The 26,406-nt window shown below is 40.6% G+C and overlaps 1 long non-coding RNA gene across 1 annotated transcript in view; it reads left to right on the top strand.

Annotated features, from left to right (window-relative positions):
• Positions 1 to 669: 669 nt before the first annotated feature.
• LOC126079697 (uncharacterized) overlaps positions 670 to 26,406 on the top strand; it is a 50,469-nt gene continuing 24,732 nt past the window's right edge. Inside the window, exon 1 of the long non-coding RNA XR_007518237.1 lies at positions 670 to 694. This is a non-coding gene — a long non-coding RNA (uncharacterized LOC126079697). The remainder of the gene's footprint in view (positions 695 to 26,406) is intronic.

Genomic DNA, 26,406 nt, shown 5'->3' with positions numbered 1-26,406 from the left:
AGTCTCTCTGGGTGGTTGTCAGGGTCTAGAATAGTCCATTCTAGCCTTATATGGTGATTTCATGCGGAAGTTATAACATTTGGGGGTACATTTCTCTCCAGGCGCAAACAACCACCTGTTTTCATAGACAAGATCCTCTCCTTTTTCTATATTTTTGGGGCCTATAGCTGCAATGATCCTGGACTCCACCAAGTGCCACCGTTGACCATGTTTGATGGACTGTCCCAGCCAGCCCATCAGGATGAGATAGAAACACTCTTCCAGGGCCAGATAATTTCTCTGGTCAGGAAAGCTTCTACCACTTCCTGGCAGTCCAGTTTCTTGGATAGTCCAGTAGTTTTGGCTGTCTGGCGTGTAGAAACCACTGAAGAAATCTCACCTCCCTTGGAGTGGTCTGAGTTTCTGTTTTTGCTTTGGTTGCTTCAAGGAACCGTGGTGAAAGTGAAACTTTTCAAGGTAAAGCCTTATAGTCTTAGAGCCAATGTAGACTGCTGCTGTCCCATGAGCTGGCTGACCTCAGATGGAATTCTCTTTGCAGAGAAACAGGCCCAGGGCCCAGGATGGCAGAGGATGTGACTCTCAAGCAAAGCTTCGAGAGAGGCTGAAGTCCAGAGAACCTGCAGAGCCAAGAACCAAATGGGGAGCCGAGGTCAGACAACCAGATAACGAAATCCAAACAGGTCGTCAAGCCAAGGTAGGCCAGAAGCTGAGCTTGAAATCCAAGATATACAGCAGGGATTGAGAACCAGGGAGATGAGTGCAGAGAACAGTGAGTACCTTCTATTCACTAGATACTTTACCAGATATTCAGAGCTTCTATTTTAATGAGACAAAATGAGTAAATAAGCTAATTTCAGATGCGGATAAGGTGTCTAAAAATATATAGCATAGGGTAATATAATAGAGTAGAGCTCTGGTGGTGCAGTGGTTAAGAGCTCTGCTGCTAACTAAAAGGTCTGCATTTTGAATTCACCAGCTGCTCCTTGGAAACCCTATGGGGCAGTTCTATTCTGTCCTATAAGGTCGCTATAAGTTGGAATCAATTCCACAGCAACAGGTTTGGTTTTGATGTAATGTAATAGAGAGTACCTGGGGAGATTGTTTTAGCTAGGCTGTTGTTCTAGGCAGGAGTTAACAGCAAGGGCAAAGGCCCTGCCTGAGTCAGGAATGACAGAAGAAGGTCACTGTAGCTAGAGAGTAGCAAACGATGGAAAGGCAGGAAGGACATAAGGTTAGAGAGCCAGGCAGGGGCCATCTCATGTATGTCATGGTCAAGAGTTTGGATTTTATCATCAAAGCAATGGGAAGCTGTTAGAAGTTCTAAGTAGGGAAGAGGGGTTGATGGGATCTGATTTACATGTTAGAAAGACCACTCCATTTGCTGTGTGGAGGATATTTTATAGTAAGATAAGAGCTATGGTTGTGAGACCAATTAGGAGGTTGATGAAGTAGGACAAGCAGGAAAGGCTTGTTAGGGATAAAATGGGGGAGATAGAAAGAAGTTGGATCTATTTTGGAGGCTGACTTGTCAGGATTTACTGGCCCGTTGGAACAGGGCCGTAAAGGGAAGAAAAATTAAGAGTGACTCTTGGGTTTGAGGCCTAAGCAAGCACATGGGTGGTGGTACCATTTTCCCAGATGGTTAAGGATTGAAGGGAGTGGATTTGTGGGAAAGAACATGCTTCAAGTTTAAAAAAATAGACTTTATATTTTAGGGAAGTTTTAGGTTTACAGAAAAATTGTGCTGAGAGTATAGAGAGTTGCCATATAACTCCTTCCCTGGTGCATTGTTTCTCCTGTAAGCACCATGCTTCTATTTTGACTCTGTTGAATTTGAGGTGCCTCTTAGACATTGTTCTAAGCGTAGCTGTATAGTGGGCAGTAGTATCTGAATCTGGAGTTTGAGAAGAGGTCTGGGCAACAGAAATACATTTGAGAGGCTTCAGTGTCTATGCAGCATCAGTGGTGTTTAAAGAGGGGTTGAGGGTGGCAGGTGAAATTAACTGGGGAGTAGTGTATGAACTAGTTGTGGGTGGAGACTGGGGCACTCCAACATTTAGAGGTCTGATGGTGAATGAGGATGAACCAGCAAGTAGATGGAGAAAGAGCCCTCAGGCAAAGCAGGAGAAGATAAGCAAAAACAGAAGTCATGAAAACCACAGGAAGAAGGAAAGACTAACTGGGCCAGGTGCTGCTAATAAGCAAGATACAGACAGAGAATTGGACATTGGGAGCCTTGTTTAGAGCTCTTTTAGTGGAATGGGGGTTGGGGCGGGACCCAAAAGCCTGATCTGAGTGGGTGGAGAAAATGATAGGAGGTAAGAAATATGCAACACTTTCCGAGATTTACTGTGCAAAGGAGCAGAGTGCAGGACAAGTGGTCTACAGAAGTTCTGTTGTGTTTTGTTTTTAAAGATATTTGCATATAGAGAGCAGTGATGCAGAGGAGACAAAGTTGATGCTGCAGGAGGGAAAAGAATAATCTGTAGAAGCAACATTCTTGAGAAAGTGGTAGCAGATGAGTTCCAGAGCACAGGAGCCAGGTCACTTCTTCGACTGAAACAGGAGGGAAGGAGGAAAGTCTGGTGCAGAAATGGGTACTTCTCTTCTGATGATGTTGGTCCCATGAGTCCCTAGCTAGCCCACTCCCAGCCTTCGTAACAGAAATCAACGTTAATATTTACTCATGCAGAAAAAGCCTTGGATCAAGGAAAAAGGAAGAACTGCTGGAACAAATCGGACATAAATTCCCTTGAGCTGGGCCAGTGGAAAATGTGTGTGTCAAATACCCACCTTTCCTCTCCAATCCCAAGGTTGTACTTGAACCAGGCTGGTGGGCCTAATCTCTTGAGTTCCTTCCCAGGAGAGCCTTGGCCTCTACGGGTTTGTATTTAGATTTCCAGATAGGCATGTGAGACATGCAGCATGGGCTTGGCAAATGGAAAGGGCTCAATAAATGTTAGTTATTATTATAATATACCATGTCAGCCTCTGAGAGGGGTTCTTTGGCGTCTGTCTGAACCCATCTTACTACCAGCACCAGAAATGTACACCCTGTCTTGGAAAATGTCTTCCATAATAGATTGTGTCCACTTAACTCACTCTGTGCTATGCTTCAAACACCGAGCATCTAAGAAGTGCTTTGGATGATGATATAGCCCAACTGCATGAATGAGTTTGATAGCTTTTCCAAAGAGCTGGTATTTCAGTTGTGTAACTGTAACTGCTTCCTGGCAATAGAAAAGATTTATTTTCTGGACCCCAATCAACCCTCAGCCCCATTTCTCAAACTCCAGCTACATCACAAGATGTCAAAATTGTGCAGTTTGGTCAAAGGCGCTAGTGGCATTTTGCAGACATAATGAAGAACCCGTACTGTCTAAGATTACTTTGCAATGCCTTCTGCCCTGAGTCCTGCCTGCCCTTTAAGACCCAGTGGTGGAAAAATTCAGCTGCAAGGCTCACCTGGAAGGCAGTGGAAGGAAAAAAAACTGATTTGTTCAACTTTGCAGGAGTTTGTGACTTTGGGACAGGGAAAATGTGCCATCCAGTGAGAGAAAAAGTCTAATAACCATCTTCTTTCAGATTCAAAGAGAGCAAGAAAAAGATGCCCCATGATTAAAAAAAAAAAAAAAACTAAACATAAATAAATGGTTTTCTAATGTGGATAATCGCCTGGCTCCTAAAGGGGGCAGGGGGATAGGTGTAGAAAAAGTGATTTTCTGTTAAAGAGTTCCTGCTGTCAGGAGCCCTGGTGACACAAGTAAGCTCTGTGGGAGAAAGACCTGGCAATCTGCTCCCATGAAGACTGTAGCCTGGAAAACCCCATGGGGCAGTTCAATTCTGTCGCATGGGGTCATTATGAGTTGAAATCAAGTCCATGGTACTTAGTAACAAGAACAACAAGCTGTCAGTGAGGTAAGACAGTTAAATCTTTAATTGGTTTGTGGGCCCATATTTTTTTTTTTACCTGAAGCGTGAATATTTGTGTGTTTGCTTCAAGCGGGGTGTCGTCTAACTAGTCTGTTCTTATTTACATTGAAGAAATTGAGCCAGCTTGATATGTTTTTTGTAGTATAAGAGCTGTTTCCTTGGGAGAGTTTGTTTTTGTAGACGTTCTGCACTCAGAGTGTCCCCTCTCATCTCTAAATCCTGGTGACACGAGCTGTGGAGTCAAGCAGGCCTAGGCTCAAACAGTGCTCCAGCCACTTAACTGTGTTGGTGCCTTGGGCAAGTTACTTGACCTCAGTTTCTTCATCTGTAAAATGGAGTTAATAAAAGAACCTCCTTCAACAACTTATGTGTAGAGATAATAAAAACCGTATTTTAAATCAAAACTGATTATAGCCACTTCTGCATTTTAAGGGGAGTATTTTTTTTTGTGTGTTTTAGGTGTGCTTCATATCAGTGAGGAAATAAATTTTCCTTTTGTGCCTTTCTTAAAGAGAGAGAGAGAGAAAGCGGGAGAGCAAGAACAAGTGGGCTAGCATATGATTGGAGTAGAAGACTGCTGTTTAACATGTTAATGGTCTTTGGACACACCAAGGTGGGATTAAAGCAAAGTATTGACTGAACTGTTCTACCCAAGAAAGTCAAGGGAATAAATAGTTTCTGGGGTTTCACTGATCACTAGAAACTCCAAAAAACTATTCCCTCCACTTTTGGGGGTAGAACAGTTCAGCCGTCTCTAGCCTGTAGTGATCAGTGATGAGGCCTAGTGGTGCAGTGGTTAAGCTCTTGTCTGCTAACTGAAAAGTCAGTGGTTCGAACCCACCAGCCAAAAGATGTGGCAGCCTGCTTCTGTGAAGATTACAGCCTTGGAAACCCTATGGGGCAGTTCTACTTTGTCCTGTAGAGTCGCTATGAATCAGAATTGACTTGACTTGATGGCACACAAAAAGGAAGGAAGATGAGAGAGATGACCCGAACAATACTGCAGAAGGCAAATCTTAAAGGGCTAGGAGAGCCTAGCTGATATCTGGCTTACGTTTATGTCTGTAGAAACACTTAGAATAATTCTTGGCACCGGTGAACATTTAATAAATGGCAACTAGTTTTTAGTAGCTCTATAGCAAAGCTTTCTCGTTATTACCCTCTAATAGCCTCTCTCTGGAGGAATGGCATCACTTTTCTCTTTATGTTGTGTGTGTGTGTGTTAGCTGGCGAAGAGGGATGTAATGTGTTCAAATTCTGGCTCTACTGGGTTTATTTCTCTCTTTCATCAATTTTTCATCTGGGGCAAAAATGGTACCTCATTTTGTAGGATTTATGTGACGTTTTAAATGAAATAATCTAGATAATTCACATGCTAGGCACTTACTTAGCCTTCAGTAAATGTTGGCTCTTACATTATTCTATAATAATTGCCATATGAAAATGATATACTGTCCTAGAACAGGTGCTATGTGTTTTTATTTTTAATTTACATATATATTCACTGCAGAAACTTGGAAAATTAGAAAGGACACACAGTAAAACAAAGAGCAATAATTCCAACAAAAAGATCATCACTGTTAACATTTTGGTTCATGTCCTTCCTTGCTTTTTCCCCCATTACATGTACACCTGTGTTCTTTTTCAAAATGGGATGCTGTTCCATGGTCTGCTTCCTTGTTTACTTAGCAATAGACTGTGAACCTTTCCCAGTGGAGGTGTGTGCTTCTTAAAATAGATGTTCCTGTGGAAATAGCCATTCCCTGGGCCAGCAGATTCATCCCTATTCTTTAAAAGCAGGGAAGAAGGTCTCTATGGCCATCCAAGTTCAGGAAACACTGCACATTCCGTTTCCTTCTCGGAAAATTAACAGTGCATCTTAGCATATTAAAGGCTCTGAGAAGCCCTCCAGGAAAGAACCCATTTGACTTCGATTAGCTCAGTGTTTCCCAAACGAATTTAACACTATGGAGCCATTTATTCTCATAACTCGTATTAATGTGTCAGGAATCATTTTGGGAAACACTGCTGTAGACTGAAGATTCCTTAGGAGTTGGGAGCAGGTCTTGTTCATCTTTGTTGTTTCCATACTGTTTTACATTGGATTTTTAAGAAATTTTTAGAAGTAATGAAAAATGGGATTGGAGTGATGAATCCATTTTCTAAGCAACAGCCACACATGTGTGAACTGGGGAGCTAAGTGTAGAGGCTGGGGCTGTGCTCCAAAGTGTGTCTTGGTGTAAAGCTAATTGGCCCCTTTGGGGATGAGCCTGTGAACTGGGCCTTGTTAGCACCAGTGCAAAACAGCTGAGTTAGTGTGTCTGGGGCCCTGTAATTGCTTTCTTACCCAGATTCTCTTGGTGTCCTCCAGGTGGCGGTGCTGGTTTGTTAACCTTTAGAGAGCCTGCAGCTTGGGCCATGAAAAGCTTGAAATTCAGAAGGTGCAGATGAAGAATGGAGTTGGGAGTGGAGTGATTATTGAAAACTTTAGAAGGCACACTGTCATGTTTGAAATTGATGCACAACCTCATGCACTGGGTGTCCACGCATGAGGTTTTATGGAATCTTCATGAACCAGTAAACCAAGAATAAAATGTCGCTAGCTTTATGGATCTCCAACTGTGGGGCGGGTAATATGCTAGATGATTTCATCCATTATCTCACTTAATCTTCAGAACGAGCCTATAAGGTAGATCCCACAGCTAGAGGTAGCAGATCTGGAATTTGAACCCTGTTTTTTTTTTTCCCCTAGGCCTGATGCTGTATCTGAGGGCTTTCTTTGCTAGGCAGAAATGAGAGGATATTTACCAATGGTGAATAAGTGTAAAATGTTTCTCTGTCTGTCTGTCGAACTTTTATCTGTTTTTCATTTCAATCGTATAGGATGGGCCCCAAAGCAGTTCATGAAATTATACTAGTAGTTTTTAGTTAGCTACCAGCTAAATATAGTTCTTGGGTGCATTCTTACAATTATAGCATTCAGATTGGAGGTTCCATTGTATTCTTTTTAGTTTTGATGGCCACACTGCAAGATGAACATGGCCAGATGGAACGACTCCAGAGAAGAGTAACCTGTTTAAAAGTCAGTTGTAGGATATGATACACCTATCATATCCCTATTATAGCGCTTGCCACATAGGACACATTGAAAATGTTTTTAATGCTTCCCTTCCCCAGTGGACCATGTATTTCTTGAGGGAAAGAGCTATGTCCTTTATGTCTCTACTTCTAGGGTCTAGCAAAGTACCTGATACACTGTAAGTCATTAAAAAAAAGTCATTAGTCAAGTTTAAATGAATGAGTTGGAGCCGACTCCAAGGCAGCTAACGAGTAAAATGAACAGGTTTGCAATTTTAGAAAGCACAACCTAGTGATGGAAAAGAGGTTAGAGGGGATGGGTGTATGTTCATGGGTGTGCACACTGCAGCTTGCATATGCTGGGGAAGGGGCGGAGTGGTGGGTAACACTGGAAGCAGGGACAACAATTAGGAGTGTGTTGCAATAATACAGGCAAGAGATGAGGAAGGTACAGCATTGTAAATGGAGGACGCTGTGGACACATTTAGAATTAACAGGACTTGGTTACTGATTGGATACTGGGGGTAGTACCTTTGGGGTTCTCTGTCGCTCAGTGCCAGTATATTCGAGGTATTAGGCTAGGGCCAAAGTGACACAAATGTTCCATTTGGGATGTTTGACCTCTCTCTCCTTAACTTCCTTCCAGTATTGCCTAGACGATATACCAGTATATACCATATATATAGAGCGAGAGAGAGAGCATACCACATATATATACTACTAGACCTTTCTCCCCACCACATATATATATATGTATGTATCTCTTCGTATACTGTGCAGTAAAGAGCATTGATGTTACAGTCAGATTGATACTAATCAGCACTAACACTTATTAGGCCGTTTTGGGGGTATTTTTCTTTGCTTCTTTCCTTTTTTTTTTTTTTTTTACAGTTTTAGAGTTACAGAGAAATTGTGCAGAAAATACAGAAAGTTCCCATATATCCTCTCTCCCCCATACACTGTTTCTCTCATTACAGTGAAACCTGTGAGAGCCGGAGCTTGATGGGGCTGCCTTGTTTTTCCAGGTCTCACAAGTTTTCTGCCATTGACAGGGTGCAATCTTACTGCTGTTCTTTCACTCTCTATTAGTGGAAAATATTTGAGTTTTCCTTCTCTGACAAGTTTCCACCTTAGGTAGGTTCCAGCTTTTGTAGATTTCAATATATTAACTTCTTGCATTCTGGTAGTACATTTGTTAACAATTGACGAACAATATTAAGACATTAACTCAGGTCCATAGTTTACACTAGGGTTCACTCTTTGTTGTACAGTCCTATGGGTTTTAAAAAATCCATAATGTCACATGTCTACCATTACAGTATCTTACAGAATAGTTTCACTGCCCTAAAAATGCCCTGAGCTCCATCGAGGGCATTTATATTTTAACTTCTATGTGCCTCATTTATTTAATGATAAACAGGGATAGTTAAACCTACCTCTTAGGGCTGGGATTATGCTTCAGTGCAAGTTTTCCCATTCAAGCCGGAAACTGACTCTCCCTCTGAGGAAGGACAGTAAAGGACAACATCCTGTATCTACTTTCCCAAGCCAGCAACACATGATTCCCACTGCTTCTGCCCCCCCACCCCCACCCCATGCCTGGTAAGGTACAGGGTCAGCCAAAAAGAGGAAGACCCTCAACGCAATTGGATTGACACAAGGGCTGCAAAAATGGATGGGTTCAAACATAGCAACGATTGTCAGGATGACATAGGACCAGGCGGTGTTTGTTCTGTTGTACATGGGGTCACTATGAGTTGGAACCACCTCGATGGCACCTAACAACAACATGTGAATTATTATCACCTGTTATCATGATGGCTGCAGTTGCTTCTTAACTGATATCCTGGTTCCATGTTTGCCCTCCAAGGATCTTCATAGATCAGCCAGGGTAATCTTTTTTGTTGTTTGCTTTTTATAATGACTTTAAAAAACCAAAAACTCATTGCTGTCTAGTTGATTCTAACTCATAGCGACCCTGTAGAATGGATTAGAACTGCCTCATAGGGTTTCCAAGGAGCAGCTGGTGGATTTGAACTGCCAACCTTTTGGTTAGCAGCTGAGCTCTTAACCACTATGCTGCTTTATTGAGATACAATTCACATGCCATAAAATTCAACCTTTTAAAGTTATACAATTCAGTGGTTTTTAATACATTCACAAATATGTGCAACCATCATCACTATCTAATTCGAGAACATTTTCATCACTCTAGAAGGCAACCCCATAGTACTCATTAACAGTCACTCCGCATTCCCTCCTCCCCCAGCCCCTGACCCTGGCAACCACTAGTCTACTTTCTGTCTCTCTGAATTTGCCTACTCTGGACATTTCATATAAATGGAATCACACAATATGTGGCCTTTGCAACTGGCTTCTCTTAGGTATCTTAACGTTTTCAAGGTTTATCCATGTTGTAGCATGTATCAGTACTTCATTCCTTGTCACGACTGAATAATATTCCATTGTATGGATATACTACATTTTGTTTATCCACTCATCGGCTGATGGATATTTGAGTTGTTTCCACTCTGGCTATTATGAATCAGGCTGCTGTGAACATTCATGTATGAGTTTTTGGGTAAGCATATATTTTCAGTTCTCCAGGTATATATCTAGGAGTGAACTGCTGGGTCTTATGGTAACTCTATGTTTAACATTTTGTAGGACTTCCAGACTATTTTCCAAAGAGGTTGCACCAGTTTATATTCCCACCAGCAGTGTATGAGGGTCCCAATTTCTTTACATCCTCACCAACAATTGTTATTACCTGTTTTTTTTATTATAGCAAGAGGAACCCTGGTGGTGCAATGAGTTAAGCACTTGATTGTTAACCCAAAGATCTGTGGTTTGAACCCATCAGCCACTCTACAGGAGAAAAATGTGGCAGTCTGCTTCGGTAAAGATTTATAGCCTTAGAAATCCTATGGGACAGTTCTACTCCATCTTATTGGGTCTCTATGAGTTGGAATTGACTCAATGGCAACAGAGTGAGTGTGAGGTGGTATTTTATTGTGGTTTTGATCTACATTTCCCTGATGGCTAATGATGTTGAGTGTCTTTTCAAGTGCTCCTTTGCCATTTGGATATTTTCTTTGGAGAAATGTCTATTGAAATCCTTTACCCATTTTCAAATTGTTTTTACGGATGTTTTAAATGTCTTTTTATTGTTGATTTGTAAGAGTTCTTTATATATTATGGACGCAAGCCCCTTATCAGATACATGATTTGCAAATATTATCTCCCTTTTTGTGGGTTGTATTTTTACTTTCTCGATGGTGTCCTCTGAGACATAAACATTTATAATTTTGATGAAGTCCAATTTATCTTGTTTTTTTCTTTGGTTGATCATGATTTTGTGTCCTATTTTAAAAACCATTGTCTTATCCAAGGTCACAAAGATTAAAAAAAACTTTATTATGGTAAAATACACAAAACAAAACTTGTGCCATTTTAATCATTTTTAAGTGTACAATTCATGGACATGAATTGCATTCACAATGTTGTATAACCATTAACACTATTTCCAAAAGTTTTTCATCACTTTAAACAGAAACTCCAACCAAAAACCACTCGTTGCCATACCCCTTAATTAATAACTTCCCATCCTTTCCTCCCCCCAGCCCCGGTAACCACAATAAATTTTTGTCTCTATGCCTTTGCAAGGTCATAAAGATTTATTTCTATATTTTCTTCTAATAGTTTTATAGGCTTAGCTCTTATATTAGGTCTGTGGTCCTTTTTGAGTGAATTATAGTATATGGTGTATATGGTATGAGGTAGGGGTTAGGATGATCTTTTAAAAACACAAATCAGATTCCATGACTCCCCTGTTTAGAATTATTTATTGGCTTTTCATTGCTCTTAGAACAAAATCCGAGTCCCTCACCACAAGCTCTTCATTCTCATCTCTTTTTCTCCCTCACTAGCTTGCTCCAACCATGCCCACCTTCTAACACTTCTTGATCATGCAAACTCCTTCCTGTCTCAGGGTCTCTGCACCTGCTGTTTCCTATACCTAAAACACTGAATGGTCTGATTACTCTCATTCTTTAGGTCTCTGATTAAAAGCACTTCCTTCAGTGAGACCTTTTCTGACCACTCTATCTAAAGTAGATTCTCCAACCATCCCATATCCCCTATCACTGTGACTTGTTCATTTCCTTCACAGTAATTAGCAAAGACTGTATTCACTTTGTTTATTTGTTTACTTGCTTATTGTCACCCCCTGCCCCCTTAAGCCCCATGAGGGCTGGGACCATGTCTACATTATTTACCTTTATCCCCAACACCTAGCACAGTACCTGGCACACAATAGGTGTTCAGTAAATATTTGTTTAAAGAAAGAAAGAGAAAGAATGAGCAAAATAAATGTTTCTTCTGTTCCTGGCATCCTTTCCCATATTTTTTGCAAATTCATTACCTCCCATCTTGCATCACCCTTTCCCTGGATTTTCCTTCATTTCCTGTTTTCATGGAATATGAAAGCATGGAGGGGAACATCTATTTTGCTTTTTTATCCTTTCCTCTTCTCACTGCCTGTAGTATACAAGAATCAGTGTTGGGGCTCAGTGTTCCAGCCCACAATGATTTTTTTTTTTTTTTCTGAAACCTTCTCTATAGAAGCTCACCATTGAGCTGTTTTGGTCTTTTCTTATGTTTTTATATATAAGACTTTTCTTCTCAATGAAGAGGTAGGCTCTCTAAGAATAGAATTTCTTTCTAACACAGAGAGGTGGTTGGCTGAGTTCTGGGCAAAAAGAGCTTAATTGATACTAGTGGGGTGATCAGCAGTACCTTTTAATACAGTAAGATTCGGGTATGGTATGTTTAAAATGTCACAAATTCCAAATGTGTGGATTCTGAAATTGTTGCATCCCTGCAGCATACACATTTGAATTAATCAAGCATCCTTTATGTAGAAATTCTATTAGAAGTAATCCCATAATAATAATGTGGATTCTCAGAAATCCTGCCAGAATAATTTCTCATAGGTGTGACTTCCTGCTTAAATGGAGAGACTTTGTGTGATGACATATCTCTGCACACATTTCTGCCTCGTTTCAATTCAGCAGGATTATAATCATAAAAAAAGGAACACACCTTCATCTTAATGTTAAGCTCTGCTCCCCCACTGATAAAAATTCTTTTGATGAGGATAGGAGACAGAAACATAGTTAAAGACCATTCACCTGAAAGCCTTACATTCTGGGCTTTTTTAAATTTTATCTTATTTTTTAGTTTAGCATCTTGCTTATCATTTATAGACCTCCAAATGCCTAAGAAACAAGCCCCAGAAGATGATTGAAACTTTTGATCTACAAAATAACTCACACACTTGTTTTGCTTTGCTCTAATCTTTAGAACCGTGTATCATGCCGACAAGTCCCAGACTTGTAAAATACAGGTTTTCCTTTGGGCTTTCCTCCTCTCTCATCGTGGTAATATTTTCTCCTATCGTCCATCTTCTAAAAAAGTAGGCATAACAGTCCGATCAGCCTTTACCAACTTTTCTGCAAGAACACGGCAGAAAATATGAAGATATAAATCAGGGATTGTTATTATTGTTTATGTGGCGGTGATATATGGCTCCACGGGGCTTTGTGTTTTACATGGCCACTTTGAAAACACAGACTGATGCTCAGGCACAGGCGATTTGTTTTTGAGCCCTGTGCTTGGATATTTCTAATAAATATAATTCTGCCTCTGATTTTATGATATCAACAAGATATCCATGCAATAAAATATTTTCAGACTCCTGGTATTAAGTCTACATTGTCAGACAAAGATAATGTCCCTGAACTTCAAGAATGGTAAGTAGTAGACAAAACAGTGGGCATAGAATAACTAAATTTTTGTAAATCATCATAAAAATGATGAAATGGTGATAGTTTTATGCATGGGATAATGTCTGGAAAGATATACATCAACATATCAAAGCCATGTAATTTCTAGGTAGAAAAACCATGGATGATTTTAATTTCCTTTTATTTTTAACTTATCTATATTAATTTTTTCTGTGGATGTGTACTTTTTTTAAATAAAAAATCACTTTCAAGGGATAGAGCATAAGAACAGTTGATATAATAAAGTATAAAAATAGAATAAGTAACATTCTTCCATGGAAAATAGGGAAGGTATCTTCTGAGAAAGTGAAAACCTGATTTATCTTCTATTAATTTATGAGTTCGTATTGTACACATTGTTCGTATTGTACACATTGTCTTTTAGTTTTGATGAAAGCGCTGGCTACCTGTGGTCCACTCCCATTCCCGTATCTAAGCCAGGCCAATATGCCCACATGCCATACAGCAAGAGAAGCAAGTAGCAGACCTTCCTATTTCCCAGTGGGAAATACAGGCTTCTCATTTGATTTTCAACTGCTTCCTCTCTGATCCCATTTCCACCTGGCTTCAGATTCCTGGCTTTATCTCTTGTTTAAAGCCCTGTAATTCCCTCAGGACACCCTAAAGACATGGTCTGAACTCAATCTTCCGGCTCCAAAGACTGGTGACTTTCTTCAGCCCATGTAATAGTGGCCATTCCCACCACACCACCCTAACCCCTTTCCCCACTCCCTTGCCTCATGGGAAATAAGATAGAAAAACCCCTCTTTATTATAATAACACACCGTTTTACCCCTTCGTGTCTCACCTTGCGGTCTTTTTTGGGAACAAAAATGGCAAAGAAGGTTAGACCAGCAGATACACTTTTGTAGTGTTTAGAACAGTGGCCTCCTGTAAGACAACTTGAGATATTCAGCCATGTGAACCAGAATGGCCAAATCCATTGTTTACGGCTGGCATCTGTTCTGACTGGTCAGTAGCCATGGCTTATCAGTTGTTAAATATTTTTATATCACCCACAGAGTAATATTTTAGTGTTGTAAATTGACAATAATCCCAAGAGACTTGAACCTGAGCATGGGATTTAGGACCAGCCACTTTTCTTCTCTATGACTTACTTGGTTTACACTTTGGGAAAATGAGGATGCTGATACTGCCCTGTCCAGTTCAAAGTGTTACTGTGATGATCGAATTATCATGGTGGATGCAAAAGTTCTTTATCAACTGTGAGAGACTGTGCAGAGGCAAGCAATGATGATAAAAATGATCGATGATGATGATAACAATGTTGGTGGTAAAGGTCGAGGTGATGGTAATAATAAAGAATAAAAAGATGACAGACCTGGGAACATCAACAACTATTCTTTTCTAGTTCAATATGCTACAAACATTGCTCCCTGGCTCACAGTTCACAGAAACAGTCAGACAGAAGCATATAAACTGACATCACCAACCCTCTCTGGTTTATGCCGTTGTATCTCCCAGGCTGTTTACTGGCCTAGTGCTGATAGGCACTTCCCTTTGTCCATGGGCATTTGTTCCATGATTTATTTCACACCCCGGCTGGGAAACCCTTCTATCTTGTAATCCCCAATACCAGGGACACCTCTTGATGTTCGTTTAATGATCTACTAAGACCTGGAGCCAGCAAAAAGGAAATGTGGAATTATCCCAGTGGGTTACTGCTCCCGTACACAGCGTAGTCTAAGCTGAATTCTCATGTGTCTCCTTCTGATGTGTGTCCTGTGATCCCAAACCTACTCTGTAAGCATCTTGAAGGAGCTGTTTGTTGTGTCCAGGTGGAATTAGCAATTGGCTTCCTTCTTGCCTGTGTCCCTCTTTCCCTCCCTCCTGCCTTGCGCTTGGCCCCTCCCCCCACCTTTATGAGAACTCTGGGTCTGTGCTGAGTCATATAGGATGCTTCTGGCTGGCCTTAACAAGAGCTCCCCACCCTATGCTTGGAGAAACGTGCAGAAGAGCACCAGAGGGTCTATTCCAACAGAGGAAGCACATGCTTGCAGAATAATTGGCTCCTATAATTCATTCAGAGCTATGGCTGAGTGGCAGAGACGTTTAAATCCTGTGACCTTAAGAGAAAAATTAATCTAGAAAGGTTTCCTTTTCCCTTTGTTAATTGTGAAATAAAAACACCTCCTGCAGAGGGGGGCCCGTCTTTATGAGGCCTTGACTTCCTTTAAACCAAAAAAAAAAGCCAGTTGTTGGGTTGACTCCAACTCATGCTGATCCCATGTGTGCTTCATAGGGTCTCCAATGGCTGATTTTTTGGAAGTAGATCACCAGGCCTTTTTTCTGAGGTGCCTCTGGGTGGACTTGAACCTCCAACCATTTGGTTAGCAGCAGGGCAAACATTTGCACCACCCAGGGACTCCTGGCTGTCCCTTTACATACAGTGAATTGCCTCTGGGATCCTCTCCTCCCCCTTTCTCCATGCTTTGGAGATCAGGTACTGAAAGTTATCCAGGATATATGATAGTGGGAGGAAGTGGCTGATATGATGAGCCAAACCTGAAATACTCCTAAAGCTGTCTCATACACAAGGAAAGAGCAGGGTCTCGGGGTCTCAAGGCTAGGGCGGGATGTGACAGGATCATTGGGCATGAGCCTCAGTCAAAAAAGGCCTCAAATTTGACTTTAAATATAATCTTTACATGAGGTTTGACATCCAGTCACAAAAATACACTGGCAGAATTCTTCCATTAAAACATCACAATCGCCTTTTGACCCAGTTTGGTATTTTTTAACATACGAGGAGCTTCTGGTATCCTGTCATCAGCCCTATTTCACAGAAGAGGAAACTGAGGCATTTCTCGAGGTCATATAGCTAGGGAGTAGTGGAACTGGAATATAAAACCAGGCTGGTCTGATGCCAAAGCAGCTTTCTTATTCTTCCATTATTAGTAACAACATAAACCATCATTTTTTATTTTATTTTATTGTGCTTTAGGTGAAGGTTTAGAGAGCAAAGTAGTTTCTCATTCAAAAATGTATACACAAATTGTTTCATGACACTAGTTGCAATCGCCACAGCTTGTCAGCACTCTCCCCCTTTCCACTCCGGGTTCTCCATTTCCATTCGTCCAGTTATAAGGGTGTCCAGGGGCCATAGTCTCAGGGGTTCCTCTAGCCTCTGTCAGAGCAGTAAGTCTGGTGGGGTTTTTTGTGTGTGTGTGAATTTGAATTTTATTCTACATTCTTCTCCTGCTCTGTCCGGGACCCTCTATTGTGGTCCTTGTCAGAGTGGTTGGTGGCGGTAGCCAGGCACCATCTAGTTCTTCTTGGGCTCAAGCTGGTAGGAGCTGTGGTTCATGTAGTCTTTGGTTTTCTTCATCCTCCACTGCTCCATACAAGATGGGACCAACTGGTGTATCTTAGATGGCCCCTCACAAGCTTTTAACACCTTATCTTATGACCTATGTTATGCCAATTGACCCAGATGTCCCCCAAGACCACAGCCCATCATTTTATAGCTAACCTGTGCTTATTCATCAGGCTGGGCATCTTGCTGTTGCCTTCATCCATTTTCCAACTCCTTTTGAGGATAGTACTGCAGAAGCTGTTAGATGGGGCTTAGGTTTATGTCCAGGTTAAAATCCTTTAAAATTCCCTTCTGATTGAGTGTGAGGCATCTGATGCCTGATTGTTCTCACCAACATCATGTTTAAGTTAGTCTGACCTCCCTGAGGTCATTTCTTTGTCCCAGTCGCCTCTGCTTCCATCAAAAATAACAAGTTGCTGATAAACTGGCTCTCAGCTCTCTCAATCAGCCAGCAGACATTGGATCTGCACTCAGAGCAGGCACTTCAGTTTTAAAAAGCTCTCATGCTCTGTATTTTGACAGGCTAAGAAATATGATCCCTTTATTTCAAAAACCCATTAAGCCCAGCAATATGGGATATTTAGAAAGGCTAGAATTTTCCTCCTGGTCAGAAGGTCAGTGCTGTCATAATGTAACAGCTAAAGGAAGTGAAACAAAACATATTTTACTATAGGGCTATAATTCCCAAACAGTCTTTAAAAATGTACTTTCAGTTAAAATAAGGCAAAGCAAAAACACAGCACATTGAATTGCCGGAAATTGCCACTACTATACACTCTCTTTATTCAGAGTACTTACCCAATTTTGTAACCCCAGTTCTCAGGCCAGTGACAGGCATGTAGTAAATGCTCAACAAATGTTTGATGAATGACTGTCAAAATGGTTCTACTCTTTACTTTATTTTATTTTTTTTCTAAGTATTAGTTTCCCTTGCTCCCAATGGCTGTTAAATCATCCTCAAGAAAACAACATTTGATCTTAGTGCTCTGAGGTTTCAGAAAGTGAGTTTCAGAACAAGTAAGTTCAACTCTTCTTGGCATCTTGGATTATGTTATTGATGATACAGATAACAAGGGCTTACAGTTAGGTTCTCCAAAGACAACTCATTTGATCCTTTCAAGCTTTGAGGCACAAGAAATGTTATTATTCTCATGTTACCCCTAGGAAGGATGCATAGGTACAGACCATTACCTGAAAGAAATTAATCTTACTCTCAGGTGATCCTGAACAGGCGTGATGTTCAGAAGATGGTGCAAAAAATTCTTTTACCACATCTACCACAGCCTCCACCAAACTGGTTCCAGTACAACTAGATGGTGCCTGGCAACCACCATTGACTGCTCTGAGGAATCACAATAGAGGGTCCCGACAGACCTGGAGAAAAATGTAGAACAAAATTCTAACTCAGAAAGACAGACCAGGCTTGCTGGCCTGACAAAGACTGGAGAAACCCTGAGAGTATGGCCCCTGGACACTCTTTCAACTCAGTAATGAAGTCACTCCTGAGGTTCACCCTTTAGTCAAAGATTAGACAGGCCCATAAAACAAAATGACACTAAAGGGGCACACCAGCCCAGGGACAAGGACTAGAAGGCAGGAGGGGAGAGGAAAGCTGGTAATAGGGAACCCAAGGTTGAGAAGGGAGAGTGTTGACATGTCCTGGGGTCGTTAACCAATGTCATAAAACAATACGTGTACTAACTGTTTAATGAGAAACTAGTTTGTTCTATAAACCTTCATCTAAAGTACAATAAAAACAAAACAAAACATTCTTTTAATTTCCCAATAAGTCACTTTCAGACTCTATAATGTCCATCTCTAATGGGTATCTAGGTGTTCTTCTTTTTGGGTCTCTCCTCCCTCTTCTCTTGTCTCCCACAACTTCCTCAATCTTGTCTACCCCATCCCTCCCAACTCCATTTTGGGAAATCACCAGAAGATTCTCAAGGTCCTATGCACAGCTCTGCTTTTGCCCTGGTGAGATGATTAAAAAAAAAAAAGAGGTTACCATCAAGACTCACAAGGTCTCCACAGGGCAGAGAAGAACTGCCCAATAGGGTTTCCAAGAACAGCTGGTGGATTTAAACTGCCAACCTTTTGGTTAGCAGCCAAGCTCTTAACCACTTCACCACCAGGGCTCCTGGTGATGTCAGGCCTTAATTGTGCACCCAAAGATTCACTTTTTAGTCGCTGGGAGCAAATTTATGACCTGGGTCAGATCTGGCTTATAAGCATTTTTTCTCTTTTTATGAATAATATTTTATTTTTTTTGTGTGTGTGTGTGTGTGTGAAAGTTTACACAGCATGTTAGGTTCCTGTTTGACAATTTCTACGCAAATTATTCAGTGACATTGGTTAAAATTTTCACACTATGTCAATATCCTCTTTAATTGTATTCTGGCCATTCTATTTCCAGTATTCTAGTTTCCCTGCCCCCTTATCTTCTCTTCTTTGCTTTAGAGTAATTGTTGACCCTTTGGTCTTGTGTAGATGGTTTTAGATGGTTTTTTAACGGAGCACTGTACTCATGGGCAATATTCTTTACTTTGTGTGCCAATCTGTTATTTCATTAAAAGGTGACATCAGGGGATAGTTTTGATTCCAGGTTTAAAGAGTATCTCAGTATGATAGTCTTAGGGGATCCTCTAGTCTCAACAGGTCCAGTAAGTCTGAACTTTTTAAGAATATGAGTTCTGTTCTGCATTTTTCCCCCATTCTATGAGGGTCCATCTATTGTGGCCCTGATCAGAATGGTCAATAGTGGTAGCCAGGCACCATCTGGTTCTTCTGGTCTCAGGGTAGAAGAGGCCATGGCTTGTGTAGACTATTAGCCCTGTAGACTATTTTTCCCCCCCGAGACTTTCATTTCCTTCTAGCCTATAAATTCTTGGAGTCTTGAGGTAGACCCAATAAATAAAACCAATTGCCATCGAGTTGATTTCAACTCATGGTGACTCCATGTGTATTGGAGTAGAACTTTGGAAACCCAGGGTAGGGTTTTCAATGACAGATTTTTTGGAAGTAGATGACCAGGCCTTTCTTCTAAGGCACCTCTGGGTGGATTTGCAACCTTTCAGTTAGCAGCTGAGTGCATTAACTATTTGTACCACCCAGGGACTCCAAATTCAATAAATGGAGCTCCTCTTTTCTACCCAATTTGTGAGCCAATTGAAAAATAAGGCCAAAGAGTAGAGATAGAGATAATGTATCAACTTAATGATAAAGCAGATATTGGAGAATATACCTTATATCTGTGGGCAAATAGGATTCCTGACACAGAACCCTGGAATTAGGGAGAAATACCATGTGGAGGTAGGCTGCCCTTCAGCAGAGCCAAAGATGGCCCCTGGATGATCTGGGCAGAATTCGTGCCCCCTGTGGGCAAATGGCTCCCAAGGGAATGGGAAGCACAAGGCACTGGATACAGTTGTTCAGTTTCTCCTTCCAAATCCTGCAGTCAGGTAAGTTACTTTTCATCAGCAGGGCAGGAATGAAGGAAGAGAGGCCAGGAGCTTTACTGGTACAGGTGTCACTTTCCGTTAATGAATCACCAGGAAGTATTTCCCCTTAAAACAGTGCATTTTATTGACCACGCCGTTTTCAAAAAGCTGATTTAGGTAAGAGGTAATACTTAAAATAAGGAGAGTTTGCATAAAAATCGGACTTTCTGGTTTTTCTTGAGAAGTGCAATAATCTGTCAGCAATGAGCCTGTGTTCCCCTCACATGGCAACAACAGCCTGGAGCTGGGTGGTGCAAATGACGCGCTTGGCTGCTAACCCAAAGGCTGGAGGTTTGAGCCGACGCAGAGGCACCTCAGAAGAAAGGCCAAAAGATCTACTTCTAAAAAATCAGCCATTGAAAACTCTATTGGGAGCAGAGTTCTACTCTGACACACATGGGTATATCCACAGAGTTGACGCCACAGGAATTTTTTTTTTTTTAACTTGCTTAACAAAGTATCAGTGTTTAATTCTGCCTCACTAAAGACCTCTTCTGTACCAAGGCACTGGAGAAAATAAAGGAAGTGAAAGAAAAAAAAAATCCTGTCCTACTACACCTATGAAACAAGAAGAAACAGAGGCTCTGAAGGTTAAGGGACTCCTCGGGTGTATTGCAAAAGGAAGACACCCGTGTGGTCCTTTGAAGTCCTCTCCACTGCACCATAGCTGCGGTCATTTCTGCTTTACTGGGCACCACTGATCCAGACAAGCAGCAGATTGCACATCTGAGTGTGAGTCTCTGAAGTATACTTTGCCTCCCTAAGGGTAACCAGTTAGACAGAAGCCCCAGCCTGACTGCACTCAAAACTACTTTTTCAGGGCCGGTCATGGGTGAAGAGAAGCATTGACAAGGAAGGGAGGTGGTCAAGAGCCTATCTTTATAGCCCGCCTGCCACCGCTGTTTCATTTCATCCTGAGGTGCAAAGGGGTTGTCTTAGTCATCTAGTGCTGCTGTAACAGAAATACCACAAATGGATGGCTTTAACAAAGAGAAATTTAGTTTCTCACAGTCTGGTAGGCTAGAAGTCCAAGTTCAGGGCGTCAATTCCAGGGGAAGACTTTCTTTCTCTCTCGGCCCTGGAGGAAGGTCCTTCTTGTCAATCTTCCACTGGACTAGGAGCTTCTCTGTGCAGGAACCCCAGGTCCAAAGGATGCACTTTGCTTCCGGTGCTTCTTTCTTGGTGGTATGAGGTACCCCTCTGTTAGCTTCCCTTTCCTTTTATCTCTTGAGAGATAAAAGGTGGTGCAGGCCACCTCCCAAGGAAACTCCCTTTATATTGGCTCAGGGATGTGACCTGGTAAGAGCGTTATAATCCCACCCTAATCCTCTTTAACATAAAATTACAATCACAAAATGGAGGACAACCACAGAATACTGGGAATCATGGCCTAACCAAATAGATACACACATTTTTGGGGGAACAAAATTCATGACAGGGGTTAATTCAGGGAAGGACCAGGGAAGTATTCCCCTTCTTATCCTACCCACCAATCTGTAGGATATACCTATACTTTACTCAAAGATGTGGCATAAACCAGAGGGGAAGGGAGCCCTGGTGGCACAGTGGTTAAGAGTTACAGCAACTAACCAAAAGGTTAGCAGTTCGAATCTACCAGACATTCCTAGAAACTCTAAGGGACGGTTCTACTCTGTCCTATAGGGTCACTATGAGTTGGAAGTGACTCGACAGCAATGGGTTTTTTTAGAGGGAAAGGTAGTGGCCATGATGGATGGATAGACTAATGGATGGATAGACCAATGGATTGATGATTCATCTCAGGGATTTTTGCAAGGGTCTTCCATGTGTTTCTATCAAACATTTCAATTTGTTTATAGACTCTTTTAACACTTAAGGTTAAAATATCAAGACTGAAAAAGCAGAGATACGCTTTCTCTGATAAGAAGAAACCTAGGTAGAGCCCTGGTTCTGTCATTAAGACCGCTGAGCTTCTGTTTCCTCATGTGTAAAATGGAAATAATAAGGAGTACCTTTTTCAGCAATGTTTGCTATTATATTTAAATGAAACCATTTTTGGAAAATCCTAATAACCCAGGGCCTGGCAGATAGTAAGTAGTCAGGAAATGACAGCTCTTACTCAGTTGAGAGAATTCTGTTTTGTATCAAGCACTTATTACATGCTTAGCTCTATCAAGGGACTTAGGTGTGTGTTTGGGAGTACTAACAAATGGGGGGGGCTGGGCATCTGCCGAATATGGTTATGAGATAAAGTACAAAGATATACTGATGTCACCATAACTGAGCATGCTGATATATAGTCTGGTGGGTGGTGGGAAGGAAAAGGCGCTCCTCTGGCTGGAGCTGTTGAGAAGGGGATTGAGTTGGTGGAAGGAAAGGGGATGAGGTTGTGGGATAATTCCAGGTAAGGAAAGCCACATTCCAAGGGGAAAAAAGGAGGAAGGACTGTGCTGTTTGCTGGAGCCAGTAAGGAAGGAGATGACTGGGTCTGTAGCTGCTGTTCAATTTTCATTCTTTTTTTTTTTTTTGCAACCGTCATTGTTTTGTTGTTAGTTGCTATCAAGTTGATTCTGGCGCATGGCAGCCCCAAGTGTGCAGAGTAGAACTGCTCCACAGGCTTTTAAAGGCTGTGGCCTTTTCTGAAGTACATCTCCAGGCCTGTCTTCCGAGGTGCCTCTGGGTGGGTTTGAATCACTAACCTTTTGCTTAGTTCAGCATTTAATCATTTGTGCCACCCTTGCTTATTTCCAAAACTTTTCATCACCCTAGAAAGAAACTCTGTACCCATTAAGCAATAATTCCTATGCATTTGCCTATTCTGGGTATTTCATGTAAGTGGTATCATACAATATTTGGTGTGTCTCGTTCACTGTTCTACCGGTGCCTTTAATAGTGGCTGACACAGAAAAAACTCGTTGCCATGGAGTCGATTCCGACTCATGGTGACCCCTGTGTTACAGAGTAGAACTGAGCTATTTTATCGTGTTTCAGGTGAAAATTTACAAACAAATTAGATTCCCATTCAAATTCCCAGGCACCAACTGTTCTGTGACATTGGTTTCAATCACCATAATGTGTCAGCACTTTCATCAATTCTACCCAACCTGCCCCTTTCCATCCACCCAGTTTCCCTGCCCCTCCTTCCGTTTGTGTAACTTTGCTTTAGTGTAAATGTAGACTGTTTGGTCTTGTATAGTTGACTGTTCAAAGGAGCACATTCTTCACAGGCATTATTATTTATTTTATAGGCCAATCTATTATTTGGCTGAAAGGTAACCTCTGGGAGTAGCTTCAGTTGCAGATTTTGTGAGCACCATTTGGTGGCATAGTGGTTAAGAGCTACAGCTGTTAACCAAAGGTCAGCAGTTCGAATTCACCAGGCATTCCTTGGAGACTCTATAGGGTCGTTATGAGTTGGAATCAACTCAACGTCAACGAACGGGTTTTGGTTTTGTCTCTTCCCCATTGAATGGACTTCGACCCTTTGTCAAAGATCAGCTGGCCATGCTCGAAACCAAACTCGTTGCCATCGAGTTGATTCTGACTCATAGTGACTCGGCTGCCCCATATGGTTTCCATGGAGCAGCTGGTGGATTCAAACTGTCAACCTCTTGGTTAGTAGCCGAATTCTCAACCACTGTGCCATCAGGGCTCCAGCTGTCCATAGCTGGATGGATTTACTTCAGGGTTCTCAATTCTATTCCATTGGTCTATGTGTTTGTCATTGTACCAGTACCAGGCTATTTTGATTACTGTGTCTGTATAGCAATTCTGAGATCGGGAAGTGTGAGGCCTCCTAGTTTGTACTTCTTCAATATTGCTTTAGCTAGCTATTTGGGGCCTCTTCTTTTTCTGTATAAAGTTGGAGATTAGTTTTTCCATTTCGTTATGAATGCTGGAATTTGGATCAAGATTGCATTATATTTATAGATCACTTTTTGTATTTTTTTTTGAGTAGTATTGATGTAAATATTAAGTCTTCCAATCAATCAGCGTGTTATGTTTTTCCATTTATGTGGGTCTTTTTTGGTTTCTTGCAGTAGTGTTTTGTAGTTTTCCTTATGTAAGTTTTTTATGTCCCTGATTAGGGTTATTCCTAGGTATTTTATCCTTTTGGTGGCTATTGTAAATGGTATTGTTTTCTTGATTTCCTTTTCAGAGTTCTCCTTGTCTTCTTGTTAGTGTAAAGGAATCCAACTGATTTTTGTATGTTAATCTTGTACCCTGCCACGTTGCTAAACCCTTCTATTAGTTGCAGTAACTTTCTTGTGGAATCTGTGAAATTTTTCTGTGTATGGGATCACATCATTTGCGAATATGGTTAGTTTTACTTCTTCCTTACCAGTTCGGTTACCCTTTATTTCCGTTTCTTGCCATATTGCTCTGGCTAGGACTTCCAGTACAATATTGAATAAGAGTGGTGATAATGGGCATGCCTGTCTCATTTCCATTCTCAAGGGGAATGCTTTCAATCTCTCTCCATTGAGAATAATGTTGGCTGTTGGTTTTGCATATATGCCCTTAATCATGTTGAGGAATTTCTCTTCTATTTCTATGTTGTTGAGGGTTTTTATCAGGAAGGGGCTTTGGACTTTATCAAATGATTTTCTACTGTTGAACTGCCCTTGCATCTCTGGTATGAATCCCACCTGTGCATGAAGTATTATTTTTTGATATGCTGTTGTATTCTGTTGGCTGGAATTTTGTTGAGAATTTTTGCATTTATATTCATGAAAGATGTTGGTCTGTAATTTTCTTTGCCTGGTTTTGGTATCAGGGTTATGCTGCCTTCACAGAATGCAGGGAATATTCCTTCTTTTTCTATGTGCTGGGATGGTTTGAGTAGAACTGGTGTCAACCCTTCTCTAAATGTTTGGTAGAATTCTCCAGTGAAGCCATCTGGGCCAGGGCCTTTTTTTTGTTATTGTTGGGAGTTTTTTGTTTTTTTTTTTCAATGACATCTTTAATTTCTTCTTTTGTTATGGGTCTACTTAGATTTTCTACCTATATTTGTGTTAATTTAGGTGGGTAGTGTGTTTCTAGAAATTCGTCCATTTCTTCTAGGTTTTCAAATTTGTTGCAGTACAGTTTTTCATAATATTCTGTTATGATACTCTTTATCTCAGTTGGTCCTGTTGTAATGTTGCCCATCTCATTTTTTATTTTTGTTATTTGTGTCTTCTCATTTTCTTTTCGTTGTCAATTTGGCCAGTGGTTTGTCAATTTTATTCATCCTCTCATAGAACCAACCTCTAGTTTTGTTGATTCTTTCTACTCTTTATATCCGCTCTGATCTTTATTATTTCCTTTCTTCTGTGAATGTAGACTTTTTTTGCTCTTCGTTTTCTCCTTGTTCAAGTTGTTGGGTCAAGCTATTGATTTTGCAACTTTCTTCTTTTTTGATGTGTGCATATATTACTATTAGTTTTTCTCTGAGAGCTGCTTTTGCTGTGTCCCAGAGGTTTTGGTATGTTGTGTCTTCATTCTCATTTAATCCTAAGAATTTTCTTATTTCATTTTTGATTTCTTCTATGACCCAATAGTGTTATTCAGTTTCCATGTTTTTTTTTTCTTTCCTTGTTCCTTTTGTAATCGATTTCTAGTTTTATGGTCAGAAAAGATGCGTTTTATTATGTCAATATTTTTTAATTTATTGAGGCTTGATTTGTGGCCTATAATATGGTCTATTCTGGAGAATGACCCATTTGCGTTGGAGAAGAATGTGTACTGTGCTGCTGTTCAGTGGTGTGTTCTCTATAGATGTATGAGGTCGAGCTGGTTGATTGTGTTATTTAGATCTGTATCTCTATTGAGTTTCTCCCTAGTTGTTCTGCCCATCATCCAAAGTGGTGTGTTAAAGTCTCCTACTATTATTGTAGAACTGCCTATGTCTCTTTTCAATTTTGTTACTTTGTTTTATGTATTTTGGAGCCCTGTCATTGGGTGCATAAATATTTATTATTGTTATGGCTTCTTGGTGAATTGGCCTCTTAATCATTATATGATGCCTTTGTTTGTCTCTTATAATGGATTTTGACTTAAAACCTATTTTAGCTGTAATTATTATTGCTATTCCTGCTCTTTTTGGTTACTGTTTGCTTGATATATATTTTTTCCATCCTTTGATTTTTAGCTTATTTGTATCTTTGTGTATTAGGTGTGTCTCTTATAGGCAACATATTGATGGGTGATTTTTTTTTTCTAATTCATTCTGCCACTCTCTATCTCTGGACTGGTGGTGCATTTAATCCACTTACATTCAGTGTGATTAATGATAGACATGAACTCATTGCTGTCATTTTGTTATACTTTTTTGCGTGTGGTATTAACATTTTCTTTGTTCCTCTTAATTTTCTGTGATGAGTTCTTTCTATATATGGATTCCCTTTTCCTATCAATCATTATTATTGTTTTTGTGTTTACTGAATCTTTTTTTTTAATTTTATTTTGGTGAGTAGATTTATTAATTTTCTTTGTGGTTTACTTTATCCTTTTAAATTTAATACAGTCTGTTATATCTTGGTATCCCCTTGACTTCCTCTCCATATGGAAGTTCTATAACTATGCCTTTTATTCCCAATTTTTGTTTTGTAGTTGTTGTCATTTATACCTTACACCTCTAGTTCCCTGTAGTCAGTTTTGTAGCTTTATTTTACTTTTGTGAAATCTTTATATTGGTTAGTATCTGGGTGATACTGTCATGTGTCTTTATTTCAGGTTGTTATCTGATGGT

The sequence above is a fragment of the Elephas maximus genome, chromosome 7 (assembly GCF_024166365.1).
Source record: "Elephas maximus indicus isolate mEleMax1 chromosome 7, mEleMax1 primary haplotype, whole genome shotgun sequence".
Classification (NCBI taxonomy): Eukaryota; Metazoa; Chordata; class Mammalia; order Proboscidea; family Elephantidae; genus Elephas; species Elephas maximus.
Note: the sequence above shows the minus strand (reverse complement) of the source record. Positions and strands in the feature narration are given on the sequence as shown.